Genomic DNA, 19,287 nt, shown 5'->3' on the forward strand with positions numbered 1-19,287 from the left:
ATTTTTCCCTAATTCCTTTTTCTGTTCCAGGATTCTACACAGGATACTATCCAGCTTGGGAGAACATGTCTTTTTAGCTTCCTCTTGGTTGTGACAGTTTCTCAGACTTTACTTGTTTTTGATGACCTTGACAGTTTTGCGAAATACTTATCAGATATTTTATAGAATGTCCCTCATTAAGGATTTGTTTGATGTTTTCCTCATGATTAGCCTAGGGCTAAGGGTTATATGTTTTGGGGAAGACCACAGAGGTGAAGTGTCCTTCTCATTATATCAAATCAAGGATACATACTACCAAAATGACTTACTACTGTTTGTGTTAACCTTGATCACCTGGCTTGAGGTTCCCTTTTTCCCTCAGCATTTGCTGTCTTCTAACATACCACTTCATTTAATAATGTTTAGTGTTTCTCTCTCCCTACTAAAATATAAGCTCTACAAGTCCAGGAATTTATGCTTATTTTGTTCACTAATGTTTCCCAAATACATAGAATAGTGCCTGACACACACATACAAAGGCAGTAAATGGACACATGTTGAATGAATGCATTGTTATTCCTTTGCATGACATTCATGGCTCTTCATGACCTATCCAGCTTTCCAATTTATAGTTCTTGACCAACACCTACCTTGCCATTTTATTCTTCCACGCTTTTGTACAACCTGGGGAATCTTTCCTAATTGCTCAGGCTTTTATAGCACCCTGGGTTTGCCACATTGTACTGAAATGATCAGCCAGTCACTCTAGATTCCACACTAAACTCTGAGCTACTTGGTGACAGGCACAGTGCTTTACTTACCCTCCTATATAATCTCTGTCTTCATCCTTTTGGGCTCCATTTTCCAACCTTACTCATTTTTGGAATTTCATCTTTTCCCTGGGTTCTACAGCCCTCAAGTTCACTATGCTACAATGTCTGATGTCAACTTTAGTTTCTATAATTGAGTACTTACCTTGCCTCATTTGGTTTTGAAATTAATTAAGAAATAAGAACATATTCAGACAGGTCAAAACATGAAAGTTCCCTTCCTCTGACACAGTGAACTGAGTAAAATCAGTGTGTGAGTGCGCTGTGGTTTGCCTCAGCAGAGAACTGGAAATCAGGAGCTAATTAGAACCATGTTCTAAATCTGGCTCAACCACACACTTGCTGGGTGGCCTCTGGCAAGCCATTTAACCTCTGGGGGCCTTACTCAGCTACCTATGTCCAATGAAGTTGCTGATATCAGATTGTTTTGCATGTGGATCATTCACTAGGTAGCTGTTCCAACATGTCTTTAAAAATGTAAACTGCTGTGTAATTATGGAGTACTCCACTGGACCTCATGCATTCAACAACCACGTGCTCCTGGTCTCTCCCTGGACAGATCTGTCAGCCCAACAAAGGCAAAGTCAGCAGCCAACTATTTATAATACACTACTTTTCATCCGAATGCAGGACCTGCAGATATTTTACATTTATAGAGAATACTCTTTCTGTAAAAAGGGGTATTTCCCTTATTTAAAAGATTGAGAAATTGAGGTCTATTTGTCCGTGTGGTAGTAAAAGAGCTCAACCCAAAGAATCCCATACATGCATCACAATACAACAGGATGGAGAATCAGTGTATTGCTATTTTCTAACAAGGAAATCTGCTGTTTATACGCTCATTAGGCAAGGCTAATTAACAGGATGAATATGGCAGTCCTCCCACACAGAGGTACAGGCATGTATGAGTAAAAATACTAGCCAGATACACAGAGATGCCGTGTTCTCTCAAGCTGGATGGTAAAAGCACTGACTTCCTCCCACTTGACTAAATGACTTGTAATCAGAATTTAATGAGTGCTGAAGGTGTCTGGGGCCATGTATTTTTAGAAGCAGCTGGACTGGGAAGAAAAGTGCAATGCCAAAAACATCTAGGATAACTTGTTTCTCTCAACCCATTTCCAAAAATGAGAAGCAATGGTGATTACAAGAATGTTCAGCACCTGTGACTCTCACACATTTTTCACTTTGTTTAAGGTCACAGCTGACTGAGAACTTCCTAAGAGTTACATAATGTGAAGGATCCACAACAAGAGGATCTAACCCTAACAAAATGACTTTTCTGGACCAAGAGGCTACAAGAGGTTCTGATTTTGTATGGCGCTTTGTCACAAAGACAATGTAAGTATGTTGATGGAGCTCAGGCATGCCACAAGCAGCAGACAAGGAAATGGTACCAGTGTGGGCCTCTTAAAAAGACCTTAGGGGGGTTTCAAATGAAATGGATAGCTAGAAACACAGATGGAATCCCATCATCATAGGCTTGAAGGGAACATTAAATGTCTACATTGTATCCAGATTTTAATAAAGAGAAGACTTGTAGTCCTAGGCTAATGTCGGAACCCTGCCAACGTCGCCAATTGTCGTGCTCTTTTACCTGCCTTTAATCCTGCCAACTGGGCCAATTGCTGAGCTAGGGCTGAGTCTCAGCTCACACACCCCTCAAGCCCATTGTCCAGACTGGGTCACAAACCCTTCACATTACAGGCTGGGTCCGCAGACCCCTCACACACCAGGCTAGGTCCCCAGACCCCTCAGATGCCAGGCTGGGTTACCAGATCCTTCACACGCAGGTCTATGAGCTAGGTAACTGGCCAAAAGGGTCCTTGGAGCCCTGGAGAGCATGGCTGCATGTGGTGGTGGCCATCCGAGGCAGTAGATGCCAGCCAAGCCGTGGCACTATGCACACACACTAACTCCATCCACACACAACTCATTTACAAAGAATGCACCGCACCACCCCCAACCAGCCCCCCAGACGAGAGGGCCTGATTAAATTATTCTATTTCCCCAACATTCCACCCCTTCAGGGTCTCTTGCTTTACAATCTATGCATTCAGAATCTTCTGCGATGTTGCCTTAAAGAGGATAGACAACCCTACATTCACATATTACACATTCCATCCCAATCCCAAAAGTCTTTAGCTTGTCGCAGCACCAACTCAAAAGTCCAAAGTCCAAAGTCTCATCTGAGATCAAAGGCTTAACTCTTTCAGGCTGTGAACCTGTAAAAACAAAACCAAATTTATCTACTTCCAAGATACAGTGGGACAGACATTGGGTACACATTCCTATTCCAGAAGGGAGGAACAGAAAGGAAAAACAGGCCCCAAACAAATCCAAAACCCAAACAGGGCAAACTTTAAGCATACTGGGGCACCTGGACCCCTAAAGCATTGGGCAACCTTGCTCCTACAGCTCCGCCAAATGCAGCCCATTTAGCTGCCCTGGTGCCTGCAGCTTTTCAAGGCTGTGTTGCATGCTACTAGTGGCCCTGCAGTTCTGGGGTCCTGGCAGCAGTCCCACCATCCTGGCTCCACTAGTCATTTCCTCAGTGGGGGTTCTCTGTGGGGGCTCCGACCCCCACATTGCTCCACATTGCTCCGCAGATGACCTCCACAGCGGCTCCACCCCTGCAACAGGTTTCCACCTGAGTCCCCCAACTTTTTCATACATCTTCTGAAATCTAGGTGGAAGCTGCCACACCTCCACTGCTCTCACATACTGCTGGCCTGTAAACTTAACACAACCTGAACGCTACCAAGCTTTTGCTCTTCAGAGGTGCTAAGGCAGGATTGCTCCAGCCAGAGTGGCTGGGATACAGGGAGCAGTTTGCCAAGGGCAGCAGTGCCCCAGGTCTGTCCTCTGGGACAACTCAGTCTTTCTAGGCCTCAGGGCCTGTGATGGATTCCCAAACTTCTGAAACACCCTCAGGGCCTTTTCATTGTCTTAGCTATTAGCATCTAGCTGCCCCATCCCTGGCTCCTGAATTACTTGAATCAGCTTGGCTTACACGGGCTATTCACTCACAGTCTTGGGCAGTTCTGCAGCATTAGCCCACAGCTGCATTCACTCAGTCACTCTTTTCTCGGGTTTATATGGCACCCGGCCAGCCATCAGGTTTAACTGGCACCCTCCAAGCATTCTGCCTTCGGACACAACATGCGTTTTCTATATCATCTCTAGAGCACATTACACCATCCACCCTTACGTCCCATAGCTGCAGCAGCCAGGGGCTCTCCCTGTTTCTGCTGCTTTACTGTCTCCCCATGTCAACCAGTTCAGCCTGGGTATACAGGACACAGTTGGTGAACTGGGTCACCTGTTACCCACTGGTTGTCTGTATGGTCCCATAGGCTGCTCATGTCTCAATTTCTAGTGCACAACAGGTCATGCCTGGAGATGCAGTGTTCCCCCAACTCACCACTGGGTTCATCATCTTCCCTGGTGTGAGAGGCAGGAGTGGCCAGTTGCTGCACATCATCCTGCAAGACATTTACCCATGCTTCCAACAACTCTGCTTCCCACCGTAAATCTCGATCAGTTTGCAGCATTGCGAGGAGCAGCCAGGCTCCGGTCAGCAGAAAAGTGGCCGCCAGGCACCACATGCTCAAGGATAGCCACATTTCCTCCCCATCCCAAGGGGCTTTCTGCCATAGTGCCTGGTCTATGCTGCCTTGCAATACAGTGAGCAGCAACCAGATCCCAGTCAACAGGAAAGCGGCCATAGGGCAGAGCATATTCAAGAGTAGCCACATTTCCTCCTTCTTCCAAGGGTTTTCGGCTCCTATACCTGTTCAGAATCCTGTCGCAGACTATGACAATTGTAAAGCTCTTTTACCTGCCGGTAATCCTGCTGACTGGGCCAATTGTAGAGCTAGGGCTGGGTCTGGAGCTCAGAGACCCCTCAAGCCAGTTCCACACTGGGTCACAAACCCTTCACATGCCAGGCTGGGTCCCCAGACCCTTCACACGCAGGTCTATGAGCTGGGAACTGGCCAAAAGAGTCCTTGGAGCCATAGGTTGGAGAGCATGGCTGTGTGTGGTGGCGGCTGCCCAAGGCAGTAAATGCCAGCCGAGCTGCAGTGCTGCACATCTGCACTAACTCCATCCACACACAACTCATTCACAAAGAATGTGCCACACCACCCCCAACTGTACCTGATGCGAGAGGGCCTGATTAAATTATTCTATTTTCCTAATAGCAGGATATTTTTATTACTCAAAATACTTTAACATTTACTTGTATGTATTTGTGGGGTGCAGTGTGTTGTTTCAATACATGCCTATACTGCACAATGATTCACTTAGGATAGATAGCATAGTTTTGTACCCATTAGTCTACCACTTTCACTCCTCCCATCCCCTTTGTCCCCCGGGCCTCTGGTAACCATTATTCTACTCTCCACTTCTATGAGAACTACTTTTTTCTTTTTTTTAGATTCCACACGAGTGATATCATGCAGTATTTGTCTTTCTGTGCTTGGCTTACTTCACTTAACATAATGGTTTCCACTTCCATTCATGTTGCAGCAAATGATAGGATATCATCTTTTTTATAGCTGAATAATATTCCATTGTGTATATATACCACAGTTTTTTAATCCATTCATCTGTTGATGGACAATTAGATTGATTTCATCTCTTGGCTACTGTGAATAGTGCTGTGATGAACATGGGAGTGCAGGTGTCTTTTTGATATACTGATTTCATTTCCTTTGGTTATATACCCAGTACTGAGATAGCTGGGTCATAGGGTAGATCTACATTTAGTTCTCTGAGAAACCTCCATACTGTTTTCCACAGTGGCTGTACCAATTTATTACTACATCAGCAATGTAGGAGTGTTCCTTTTTCTCTGAATCTAGCATTTGTTATTTTTTGTCTTATTGATAATAGCCATTCTAACTGGAGTGAGATGATATATCTCATTGTAGCTTTAATCTGCATTTCCCCATCATTAGTGATGGTGAGCACTTTTTCAAATGCCTGTTGGCTATTTGTATGTCTCCTTTGAGAAATGTCTGTTCAAGTCCTTTGCCTATTTTTAAACTGGGTTGTTTTTTGGCTGTTGAGTTCTTATGCATTCTGGATATTAGCCTCTTGTCTGATTGTAGGACATTTATACCTGGCTTACTTCATGACAGAATGAAGCTCAATTTGCCTAAAATCACACTCAGTTATTTAGTCAATAAATATTTGCTGAGTGCCCACTATAGGCTGGGCACTATTCTAGTTACCTGGGAAATAGCAGTAAATAAAACTCTTTAATGAAATTCCCATTGACAACTAGGTAGAACTCTTCAACCTCATCTTCTAGGCCTTTCACGATCTTGGCCTAGCTTGTCTGTCCAACTTTGCACTTCTCTTCTGTACACACACTCTTTTCCTCTGAACTGGAATATTACTGCTCAAATTTTGTGCCTTTCCAGCTCTAATCCTTTGCTTGCAGTTCTCTGAGATATCCTCTCTCTACCTCTACCAACTGAGATTCTATTTACTTTTCAGGGCCCAGCTCAAATGCCACTTCTTTCACAACCTTTCTTTGATCCCTGATTCAAAAATGGTCTGTTCTTTCTTTATTGGTCACAGAATGTCTTTATTACCTCCCCTACAACATATATTGCATGTGGCATTGTTCTTTCTGAAATGATGATGATGATGGTAATTATAATTTATCAAAAGCCTATTTTGTGCCAGGTATGTTGCTTGGTACTTTATATATATAAGCCTCACAATGTGTAATGTGGGTCAAAGATATCACGTAACTTGCCTGAGATCACACACCTATCCACTGGACTTATAGCAACTTGAGAACAGCAATTCTACCCTATTCCATTTTTATAACCCTCACTGGGCCTAGACCTGTGGCTAATACACAGTGGGGACTCAGTAAATATTTGAGAAGTGAATAACTGAATAAAAAGCATATTTTCAAAGTACTAACATGTGTAGATATATATATACCACCCTAGTTTTCTGGCAAAAGTATATTTGAACTCTTTATAAGCTTGTTTAAGTAAAATTTGACATACTTTACAAAATGTTATGTTGACTCAAGCTTTTAAATTTTTTCTTGGTAGAGAAAGCTTCCTAGTTATTAAAACCAGGATTTAAAAAATAAAATGGCAAAGGTTAGGTAGCAAAGACCTCACTCAGACCTTTTATAGAAACAAAAGCACCTACGCAGCACATAGGAACTATTTTGTGTCCAGTACAAATATCAGCAACTTGGCTGGGATCATTTTCCAATGACTTAGAGCACAAGCTTTTTCTAACACCAGTAATGAGATGTTCCCTTTGAAACAGAACAATCAATTTTAAGCATTTTTCAGTACATCTCTGTACTTGTTTATTGTTTGCCACCTGCAAAATCTTTGAGACATTTGATGCCCCAAGATGTTTTCCCAGAAACAAAACCAAATATAAGTATGGCACTTCAAATCTCAGGTTGCTTTGCTACCGAAGGCAGCGATGTTATTACGCCCGTACGTCAGCCACTAGATTGGAAAGCCAAGGCTTTTGGTTGGGAAGCCCATTTTTACAAAACCACAGAGTTTCAGTATGTCCTGCTCTTAGAAACAAAACCGACACCACCTTCAGTTATGTAAGTGTCTAAAAATGCTAACTCAATGTCATCTCTCTTTGCCTCCATGGCAGGGAATAGTGATTAAAAACAAACAAAAGAACCACTCAAATTATCTTCACCCTGGGATTGAGATGAAGAAGATGAAAACTTCCAGCATAAAGCCACATGTCACTAGAGTCAGCCTCCAACTGTAACAGATAATAACTGGCTAGGTGCATGTAGGTACTACTGAGCCAAGACAGCTGGCATGGGCTGAATGTGTGACAGCCTGCAACAGTGAACATAATAACAAGGAGGTACAGTGAGACCAAAATATGCAAGGTACCCCAAAGGGGCCAGGGAAGTAGCTTTGGATTTAAAGAGGTCATCAGCTCATATAACTATTTAGAACTTTCTACTTGAGCCTGAATAAGGGGGGCTGTGTTTCCAAACCCAATACAGGACTGAGATTCATCCACTTTTCTCACATAACTATTCAATTGACTTAACTTGAAAAATCACTTGGTTTTACTGAGAATAATAATTTTTCTTATGGTTCAGAGAATAGTTAATAAAGTGCTTGCTAAGCTTATTAATAAATACTTGTACTAATCTCAAAAGAGAAAGGTAAATAAAGTAGCAGGACTATTTTAAAGATGATGAAAGATAGGCCAAAATGACTCATCTATTGTCAGTTGAAGGTCCCATAGGGAAGGAAAAAAAGTTCCTGGAATCCCTAATTACTGAGTGCTGTGGACCACCTAAGTTCAATTACCCTTTAAATAAGCTTAAATAGCACAGGATCACTGATATTAGAAGGGCCATAAACAAGGAGTAAGTAGGTTGAATCCAAACCATGAACCACCCAGATTCAGAATTGAGTTTCATCAGCGGGACAGAGGTGTGGCAATGGGAAGAACACAAATTTCTGACACCAGGAAAGGGCTCGTGTTCCTCAGTACTGACTTCTAAGCTGAATGACATCCAGCAAGTCAGGCTGACTCAGGGCCTCTGGGCCCTCCTTACCTGCAAAATAGGACTCCTGCTAATGCTTGCCTCCATCTACCTTAGAGAGCGCAAAAGCACATATTTGGATAAAGTATGTGAACATCCTTTGTAAAATCTAAAACAATTACTATTCTTATTACAAGCTAGCTAATTCCTAACCACATATCTGTTTATACTCAACACGCATTTACAAAAGATGGACCAAGTACCCAAATACTATACATTAGATGCTAGGGACACAAAATACAGCTCCTGCCATTGAAGAGTTGGATAGCTAGTGGGGAAACAGACATAAAACCAAGTATAAAAAGTGCCTTAACTAGAAGTATATGAAAGGTGTTATGGGAACACAAATAAGGAATCATTACTAAACAAAAGACAATAAAACGTCTTAGGTAACAGAACACAATTAAATGACATACTGACATGTATACAGAGATGACTTCATCTGAAAGAAACCAAAGATAAAGGAAACAAACAAATATACAAACAAAACCAATCATAACCTGCTCTAGAAATGATGCTGCTTCTGGCATGAAGCTGTCAACCTACAATAACAGCTTCAAAGGTTCCACCAAATAGTGAGCTCTACATGAACTAACGACTGCACATGTGGAAGGCAGGAATGCAATTGCCTTCCTCACAAACTGCTCGAATCCTTCTGACCCACAGAAACATGCCTGTCCAACAGAAGGCCTTTCCTGGCTGTTCGGGATGTCACAGGAAATGAATAATTGCCTCACTTCCTGTTGACTCGAACTCCTTAGGTCACTGCAGCTGATTAACATAAGGGAGAACACTTACAACTTTAACCTTCAAAATAGTAAACAGTGCATAGGTTAGTGCATATTCACAAAATCAGTTCTTATGGACAGTTAGAGTGAATGTACATGAGAAGTAATTAACTGATTTTTTTTTTCTTTCTCTGATACACTTGAACCTGATAAAAAGTGAGTCTGGGTCTTTGTTAAATGGCATCCAGAGTACCAGACCAATAATAAGGTCTAAGCAAAAGGTGACTCACTTCTTGTTTGAAAGGACAGACATATGCAGTGGTGATGAGCTGCACCCATGACCCTTCTGTCCCTTTTGGACATAATCTGTGACAACAACCTTCATTACCAATCAGCCTCTGGCATAGGTAGACAAAACACTGTCTCTGACCCTCAAAGATAAGCACAAGATAAGGCAAAATAACAGAATGAGTCTTTGTTCTTTAACTATATACAACACGAAGGCCAGAAAAATCTCTGCTCATCATATACGACAGAGGAAAACTTAACAAAGTATAAAGAATAAGAAGAGTAGGAACTACATTTTCATTCCCTAAATCTGGGTTTAAATTTTTAGTATTGACTATTACCATTAGTATGGAATGGAGTTTTACAAAACAATCCTGCAGTGTGTGAATATTCTAGAGCTCTGATTGATCCATATTTCTTTGACTGTTTGGATCTGACGTTAGGATGACAGGCATATGATAGTTAGGACTCAAATAGTTGCCCAGCATCAGGGACTTCCACTACTGTGCTCAACTTTAAAAATTTACTGCACAGGATCCCTTCAATGTGGATGGATGGACACATGCTAAAGGCGGAACGATGTATTTAATAAAAGGTTTAAAAACAAAATAAAGGTAGTTCTTATAACTCCTAAGCTAAGATCAAGATTAAAAAGTCACAGATAATATTTATTGAGTACTTATTAAAGTATTTACTATTTAACTTATGTTAAGCCCTTTACTGAATTATGTGGTTAAATCCTCACAACAACCCTATCAGAGAGCTGCTATTATTATTACTATTTTAATAAACAAATAGAGATTTAAAGAGATGAACTTGTCTAAGGTAATATGGCCAGTGAATGGAAATGAGATTCTAAAATGTACACACAGTCCTATATGACAATTCAGAGCAAATTAATTACCCTGAGATACTATGACTAAAATTTTACACATGTGATGCTTCGAATTTTAGTGTTAAACACCAGCAACCGTAACTAATATTTATTTTCAAATCTTTCTGTTTGTTAAACCCACGACCCAGAGAGTTAATTGCTAAACATCATCTTCACACCAAGGGAAAGTTTATACCTAACTTCAAAAAAATAAAATAAATAAATAAATAAAAAATCACCTCTATAATACTTCTGTGTCATTTTAATTTCTCTAAGGGAATGGTAGATGAGAGGTCCCTGAACAAACAGAGTAAAAAGTTGTTCTCTAAATAGTTAACCTCAATTTTCTTAGTGACCCCGGACACATATACTTGGAATGTTTGCAAGGGTATAATAACTGTGATTTCATTTAGGCCAAACAAGTACTTTTGCAAATGTTTACATATTCCTAATTGCCCAAACCTTTTACTAATGTTTCCCTAAGACATCATTTTTCATTTAACCAATGAACAGAAACACTTGTAAAAATGTTTGCTTAAAAGAACCTGCAAATGACTGCTTTTGTCAAAAGAATTAAAAGAAATATTTTCAAATTTGATGTTACTACAGAAAATTCAAACATATTTTAACTATCAAGGCATGTTCAAATAAACTGCCTGCTTCTAAAACCAACTTGACTTTTTTTCAGAGGGGGAGCAAATATCAATGTATGTGGGGTTCAAACAAATAACAAAATTAACCCACAACCTTCAGTCTAGTTTCTTAAGTCTACTAAAAGAAGATATGCCCAGCTTTCATATTACCTGACTATAATGAAAATACAGACATCCTATCAAGCCTTTCAGTGAAGGGCAAATGCCTTTGGACCACAAGATCTGGAATTAGAAGACCTGGGTCTCGGTCTTCCATGCACCATTACCAGAAGTATGATTCTGGGCAAGCCACTTGAACCTGAATTTCAGTCACTTTGTCTGTGACATAGGGCAAATAAGGATACCTGTCTCACCTTCTTCAAAGGTTGTTTTGGAGTGCAAATCAAATAATGTGATGCAGTGCTTTATGAACTCCAAAGCAGGGTACAAGATGCCCATAGGTGCATGTGTGGTATCAAGGGAAAGGTCACCACATTCTCCTGGACCTCTTCCCATTATAGACCAACATACTGGTGGAGACAGTGGTGACAGCAATCAGTTTACGAAGCTCTGATAAGGTTTAATCTACTCAATGGTTCCTCCTGCCTTGTTCAAGGTGCAGGAGCTTCTGTGCATCATCTTTTCTGGTGGTCTTGTTGCAGAGGGATTCAGTGGTGCAAGTGCTGCATGATAATTCAAAAGGAGTATCTTTTTGCAAAGAAGAAAAAATAAGTAAAAACCCTCCTTTGCCTCCCAAGTTCCTCTACAGCTAGGATGCTTTTGCCCCCTCTTCTCTTGTTCTAAGTTTCTCAAAGAAACTTCGTCTTATACTTTCTTTTTTTTTCTTTTTTTTTTTTTTTTTGTCTTTTTCGTGACCAGCACTCAGCCAGTGAGCGCACTGGTCATTCCTATATGGGATCCGAACCCGCGGCGGGAGAGTCACTGCGCTCCCAGCGCAGCACTCTACCAAGTGCGCCACGGGCTCGGCCCGTCTTATACTTTCTGACTCCATTTCTCACCAACCATTCATTCTCCTCCCAGAGGCTGTCTGGTTCTGTCCCAGCTGAAACTTCACAGGTAAAGGTCACCAATAAGTTCCTTGTTGCTAAATCCAGAAGACTTGTCTCTGCATCTGACCTGACCATTCAGTAGTACTTGACCTGCTGAGCAACTGCTCTTTGCATTACTCTCATGAATTCACTGACGGTGTCTTCTCGTATTTTCCCTTCAACTCAGGATGCTCCTCCTGCTCACCTGTGGACTCTCCTTCCTGTGTTCACACCATACATGTGAGTATTCCTGTTTTTCCCATAACCCTCTTATCTAGTTCCTCTTCTACCCTCCCAAGTGATCTTCTTCATTCCTCTGGCTTCAGCTGCAATCCACGTGGCAGATGAGGAACAGATCACTTTCCTGAGCTCTAGACCCACATATGCGATCACCTTTTAGAAGTCCCCTAATATGCACAAAGCCAAACTCCTCATTTGCCCCTCAAACCTGCCCCTCCTCCTGGCATTCTCCATCATCCACCCCAGAAAGATGAACACCTGCACTTTGCATTACTCGACCCTCAGCAAGTCATATGAATTCTACCTCTACAACACCTGTCAAATCTACCCATTTCTTTCCATCTCCACTGCCTTAGTTCAGTGACCACCATCTAGTCTTCTTTCCTTCAGTCTTGCCCTCCTCTAATCCATTCATAACACTGCAACCAAAGTGGCTTTCTAAAATTAGAACCCTGTTTGTTTGAATAAGCCATACACACTCCTTAACATCACCTGAAAGGGCTCATGGCCACCTACCTTCCTGGGCTTATCTCCTGACTCTCCCTCTCCACCCCCCCCAACCCCATCCACCCCAACCCCAATTCCACTCTCTATCTCCAGCCAAAAAGAATGTAAAGAAACTTGAATTTTTCAACGCTTTTTCACCCATCCTGTTTCCTCTGCCTGGAACACTTTTTTCCACCACCAACACCCTTCACCCCCATTGTTCCCTCCCTACCCCCCCGCCTCAAACTGGCTAATTCTAACTCAGCTTTCAGGTCTTTCCTGAGGTACCGTTTCTCCCCTGACCTCCCAGGTCCATTTAAAATGGCCTTTTTATATACTCTCATAGCATCCCAATTTCCTCCATTATAATGCCTTTCACCCTATTAAAAAATGGCCTATTTACTCGTCTGTCTCCCCAACTAGACTATAAGCTTCATGAAGGCAAGAACTGTGCCTATCTTGTTCAAGGTTGTATTTCTCACTCCAAGTACAGTTCCATGGCACAAAACAAGTGCTCAGTCCTTACTTGCTGAATCAATGAATCAGTGAATCCCTAAAGGTGGAAGAGAAATTGTTCTGGAAAAGTGCTGGTAAAGTGGGTCAAGAACACATGAGAGGTAATTTAGCTAATTTCCTGGAACATAAAAACTGCTGATTACTTTTCTGACATTTTCTAACCTATGATAAATGTTCCCTGATCTGTGACTGAAAATCAACATTTATAGTCACATCTACAGACCACAAGATGAAGTGAATATTTAACAAGTTCCCAGTTAGATAAATATCCGCAAGTAAACTGGATAATGCAGAACAGGGTAGCATTAGTTTGTACCGAATTATATACATTGGTTATACTAACCAAGATAACTTGATAAATAAATCTCTACCATATTCATAAATGTGGCACATAATTGGGAATCCAATTTGAAACAAGTAACTCAAATGAACAATTAATGAGTGTATGAAAAACAAGCAAAATATTAATGAAAATAGCATGCCTAACATCTCAGTGCAATGACTTTGGGGTTTGCTCATAACTCATACCTCCATCAGGATTAATTACACTCATGGACCAAATAAAGCTTTTACCTTATGGCCAGCATGAAGGTAAATTATGTGGGTTTTTCAATGTCTGCTATGAGCCATAGTGGCCAATGAAATAGAGCAAACACAATACATGGAATTTATTGCTGGTGGTCATTTTTACTGCACTCTCACTCAGCACTGAGTTCTCCGAATCATTTATTTGGCTTGCACTAGAAACTCCAATCTGGAATATAGTTTAGCTCCTTATGAACCAAATACCAAATCCACTCTAAAAGAAAAAGGAAAAAGAAAAAAGCAATTCCTTGCTAGATATGCCTCCATACCTTTTCAGCATCTGGCTAGCAGCCAGTGGGCCAACAGATACTTTCTGTACTTTTCGAGGGGTGGGGAGGATAGGGTGAAGTGAAAACAGGAAAGGGAGCCAATGGAAAAATAAGGGTAGGAGCAGCAGAAGCCTGGTGCTCCTGGAAACTGTCTAGAGATGGAGAATCCTAAAAAATGTGCCTAAATGATCTAATCTTTTCCAGGTTCCTATTAAAATCAGGTCATTTGAGATGAAATTAAAGTAGCACTCATCTACCTGCCCACTTCTTAAATATATAAATGCATGATGACTTCAAGTCTTACCCAAAGGCTATATACAAGATTAAACTAGAATACAGTATGTCAAGCATCTGATAAATATTCAATAAACATTAGTTTTGGATGTTTTTTAATGCAGATGTTACTGGGCAGGTCGAGCTTGGTTTTCTGAGTCATAACATGCAGAGGGTTTTGTTGTTGTTTTTTGTGTGTTTTTTGGGGGTGGGGGTTACATTCACAGTTCTTTGTTTTCCTCTTGTATAATTAACCTGGGTCTGTAGCTCAAAGCCTAAATCCATCAATCTGAGAAAACCAAGACTTTTAACGAAAATTCAACCATGTGCCTTCTTTTTCTATTACTTCTGTATGATATTCAGCAATCCTCCCATCACAACACTTTCACTGACTATGCCACCGAAAAATAAGTACTCCAACTTTATTCCCAATCTTTCTGATGGTATTGTTTTCTATCTTGTATTATTTTCAAAAAAAGATCACTTTCTATCACATATTTATTTATGACTTTTTATTATCTCCATTATTTGACTGTACAACACTTTAGGTTCATCATATTTCTCAAAATGTAGACACTTAACAGCTTTTAAAATAATGTTTATTGACTTTTGTGATTTTATAAAAAGGTACACGTTCACTGTCCAACATTTTGAAAATACAGAAAAGAATAAAAGATGAAATAAATAATACTTACTTACCCTCCCATGGGAAAAAAGCACTGCCCCATTTTTTTGCCCTTTCAGCCCTTTCCCTAAGTAGATCTTTTTTCTTTTTTAACATAGTTGAGTGTATACTGTAGATACAGTTCTCTATCATATTTTTTCCCCATTTAGCAATAATTGGTAACACATTTCCACAGCTAAAATTCTTCATAAATATCTTTTAAAAATGGCTGCATAAGTTGTATCTTTTGATAATATCATAATTTAACTGTTTCCCTGTTGTTGGGCATTTAAGTTATTAATGATATTTGACTTTTCTAAACCAAGCTATTCTGAACATCTCTGAACATTAACTTTTAAAATATTTCTCATAGGTTCCTTTTGATAGATTCCTAGAAGTGGAATTACTGGATCAAAGGGTAGGATCCTTATTAAGGCTTTTCATACATTCAGCCAAATGTGCTTTTCAAAAGGTTAGAATAATTGTGCACCCCTGTTAGCATTTGAGAGTGTCGGCTCCACTGCACGTAGCTGATATGGAGAATTAGAATTTTTAAAAATGTATGTTAATTTGAGAACTGAAAAAATGGTACCTTACTGTTGTTTCAATTTTTATTTCTTTGATTTGTAGAAAGAATGCATTTTCATATATCTATTAGCCATTTAGTTTTCTTTTCCATGGATAGTCTGTTTGTGTCTTTTGCCCATTTTCCTGCTAGAGTATATGTCAGTTTTCTATTGATGCATAACAAATTTCCACTAACAGTAGCTTAAAATAACACCCATTTATTATCTCACAATTCTGAAGGTCAGAAATATAGGTGGGCTTAGCTAGATTCTCTGCTTAGGGTCTTTCTCATAAGACTGAAATCAAGTTGTTGGCCAAGCTGGGCTCTTATCTAGAAACTCTGGTAAAGAACCCAGTTCCAGATTCATTCAGGTTGTTGACAGAATCCACTTCCTTGTGGCCTTAACTCCGAAGTTCCCATTTCTATGCTGGTTTTTAGCCAGGGGTCACCCTCAGCAACTCTAGACCTCCAGCATTCTTCAAGGTTGCATGAATTCCTTTTCAACTGTCCCCTTCTATCTTCAAAGCAACAACAGTATGTTGAGTACTTCTCATGCTTCAAATCTCTCTGATTTCCCAGCCAGAGAAAGTTCTCCACTTTTATGGCTCCCTGTGATTAGATTAGTACCACGCAGATAATCTCCCCATTTCAAATTCAACTGTGCCATATAACATAACATAATCAAGGGAATGATATCATATTCACAGGTTCCAGGGATTAGGGCAAGCCATCTTGGTGGAGGGGCAGTTTTAAAACTCTGCCTGTCACAGAGTCTTAGGTGTCATTTCTTATAATTTATTCATGCACTTTATGACATCTCGATCGCATGAATCTACTAACAAATGCATCTTACTGAGGACTGCCAGAAGCTGCATTTTCACAATGGCAAAAGCAACTGTGGATGGGGCTGCTGTGTGCTGATAAAGACTTAGAATACATCACTTTGCTAACACCAGTATTTTTTAATTGTGGTAAAATACACAACATAAAGCTTATCCTCTTAATCATTTTTAAGTGTACAGTTCAGTAGTGTTAAGTACATTCACAATGTTGTCCAGCCAATCTCCAGAACTCTTTTCATCTTGCCAAACTCTATACACATTAAACAACTCCCCACTCCCTCCCTCCTCTAAGCCCCTGGTAATCATGATTCTACTTTCAACACTGGTATATTTTTATTTTATGTGTTTATTAACAAATATGTATGTAGCAATTACTATATGGTAGGTACTGTTCTAAGCACTTTAAAAATATTAACTTGTTTAATCCTCACAAAAACCCTAATGAGGTTAGTATTGTTATAATTCCCATTCTACAGATTAGGAAACATAGCAAGGCTAAGTAAACTGCCCAAGGTTACATAATTAGGAATTTACCAAGCAGGAATCCAAACTGAGGTAGTCTGGCTTTATAATTCTTGCTATGAACCATTACATCATGAAAACATTCACTGTAATAACAAGTCATCAGGTGTTAATATTATTTCTTTGATGTGCGTGATTTTCAAATACTTCTCTATGTGCAGTTTAACCTAATGTTTGTCTCCTAACTAAAAATTAGACTAAGTGCCTAAAGTGACTATCTGTATAGCCAAGTTTTAAGGCATTTTCTTGAAATTAATGAAACAAAAACTGCCTTGTATTTTATTTCATGTACACCAATTATAACTTAAATGTGGTATTTTACAATAAAATATAAATACGAATCAAATTCACTATGGTTACTGAAATTAAAAAGAAAGAAAAAAAAAATACAGGTGTTTCTCTCTAGCTCCTTCCAAGAAGGAAAAAAGAAAAGGAGGGGAAAATATTCCAAATAAGTTTACAACATCATGCAGGGTTCAATCTCAGTTTAACTTGGTAAATATAACTTGTCTTGCTTTACAAGCTATATATCCAGACCAGTCTCAATTTGTCTTCCAATGTATATCTCAGTAGAAATTTATTTTATTTACGGAGTGAGTGTGAGATTTTCTTATCTTGATTTTTTTAGCTTGATAATCCTTTCATACAAGACCAAACCATGCTTGTCATCAGTCATGTGGGGTCATGTACCATACATTAAAAATGGGCAGAGTCGACAGAAAGAACAATAGTCTGTTTCTCCGGGAGCCCCAGCATGATGTGGGTTAAAAGCTCTGCTGAGGTTTGGTTTCTAGGACCCCCTGGGAAGGGCGCACAGGGACGGGGCGGGGGGTTGGGGGAGGGAGTAAGACTAAAAACAACGCACCCAACAGTAACCTATTTCGACTACTTTCTACTCGTATTATATACCTGATTCACAAAGATAAGCAGACACCGCATCATGTCATCTCTCCTCACCCATTACCCACTGCGATGCAGTGCAGTCTTCAGCACGACATGAAAACCAGACCGGGGAAGAAACAGCAGCATCACCGCTACCCGAGACAGCTTCTGTCACCCCCACCCCGCCCCCACTGGCCGGCCAGGCACAAGGAAGCAGGCAGATGCTCACCCGGTCGCGGCTGCTGCTCTCCCTTCACCTGCAGAGCCTGCGGTCTGCTGCTAGAGGGGACTCGGCCTCGGCAGCCCGCCCGCCTCCCGGTGACAGCCCGCCCGGCCGCCGACCATCCCGGCCCGGCTCTGTTTACAAGCGGCTTCTCGCGGTCCCACGCTTAAAAGCTTCCGCCCGGCAGCCCCGGCAGCCAGACCCGGACACACAAGGTTCCAGGCCGCGAGGACAGGACTTTCCTGCCCGAGGGACCGAGCGGCCAGGCTGGGCCTGACCGCACCCGCCAGGCCTCCTTACCTCATTGCTTGCGTATACACACTTTTTGTCATACACACACTGTCAAAGCAATGGCGTGTGCCGCTGAGCCTCCTCACGGCTACTCTCAACGCTAAAATGGATGGCTGCGGCTGGAAAATTTCACCTGGAACATGCCAGGACGGGGCCGGTTATAAGCAGCTCCCTTGCCTAAGAGAAAAGTTCTTTCCGGAAATAGGCTATTGTTAGAATCTGGAGATTGCTTCTCATTTCAGGCTTGGAGCTGTGATGAAAATCCGTTCTCACTGCCCTTTCTTGTTGCATCCCGCAGGTGGAAAGTGAGTGGTTTTGAGGGGAGGTCTAACCCCACTGTGGACTCTCAGCAACACAGAAAGTGTGCGTGTGCGTGTGCATGTGCGTGTATGTGTGCGTGTGCGTGCGTGTGCGTGTGTGCGTGTGCGTGCGTGTGTCTGCATGTGCGTGTGTGTGAAAGCCCGCGTGCGGGCAGGGTGCTTCTTAGTGAGACCCCCGACACCTTACCTTGCAGTGACTTTGGCCACTTTGCAAGAATATGCTGGTCTAGTTGGATAGACCTTCCATGCAGTTTCCCGTCTTATTTTCTATCATAGCACACTTCTTAGCTATTTTCTCAATTTATAATTACACCACCTCCATCCCAGTCTCACCTATAAACTCTGAGGCTAGGAACATTTTGGCTTCACTCACCACCATGTAATAGGCACCTAGCACAGTGCCTGATACATATATATGTTTGAATGAATGAATAAAGGAATGTAAAAAGAAACTGCCAGAGAAGTCAGAGAAAGCAATATCATAGAAATCTAAAATTCTGATCCCTCACGCCCCCCTCCCCCCAAGATTAATAAGCAAATCTTTAACCATTGAGTTTTATGTTTTAATCTTCTTTGGTTCATGTTCAGAGTTTAAATAAGCTTTTCGAAAACAAACAAACAAAAAGCCTGCAATTTGAGGTAGG

At 41.1% G+C, this 19,287-nt stretch overlaps 1 protein-coding gene across 2 annotated transcripts in view; it reads right to left on the reverse strand.

Moving 5' to 3' along the window:
* The window catches only part of PLEKHM3 (pleckstrin homology domain containing M3), a 169,253-nt gene extending 151,101 nt beyond the window's left edge, over nucleotides 1–18,152 (reverse strand). For both annotated transcript variants that reach the window (XM_063108411.1, XM_063108420.1), the window contains exon 1: nucleotides 18,039–18,152. The gene's annotated coding sequence lies outside the window, so the exon portion shown is untranslated. The remainder of the gene's footprint in view (nucleotides 1–18,038) is intronic.
* Between the last annotated feature and the right edge of the window lie 1,135 nt (nucleotides 18,153–19,287).

The sequence above is a fragment of the Cynocephalus volans genome, chromosome 1, assembly GCF_027409185.1.
Source record: "Cynocephalus volans isolate mCynVol1 chromosome 1, mCynVol1.pri, whole genome shotgun sequence".
NCBI classification, from domain to species: domain Eukaryota; kingdom Metazoa; phylum Chordata; class Mammalia; order Dermoptera; family Cynocephalidae; genus Cynocephalus; species Cynocephalus volans.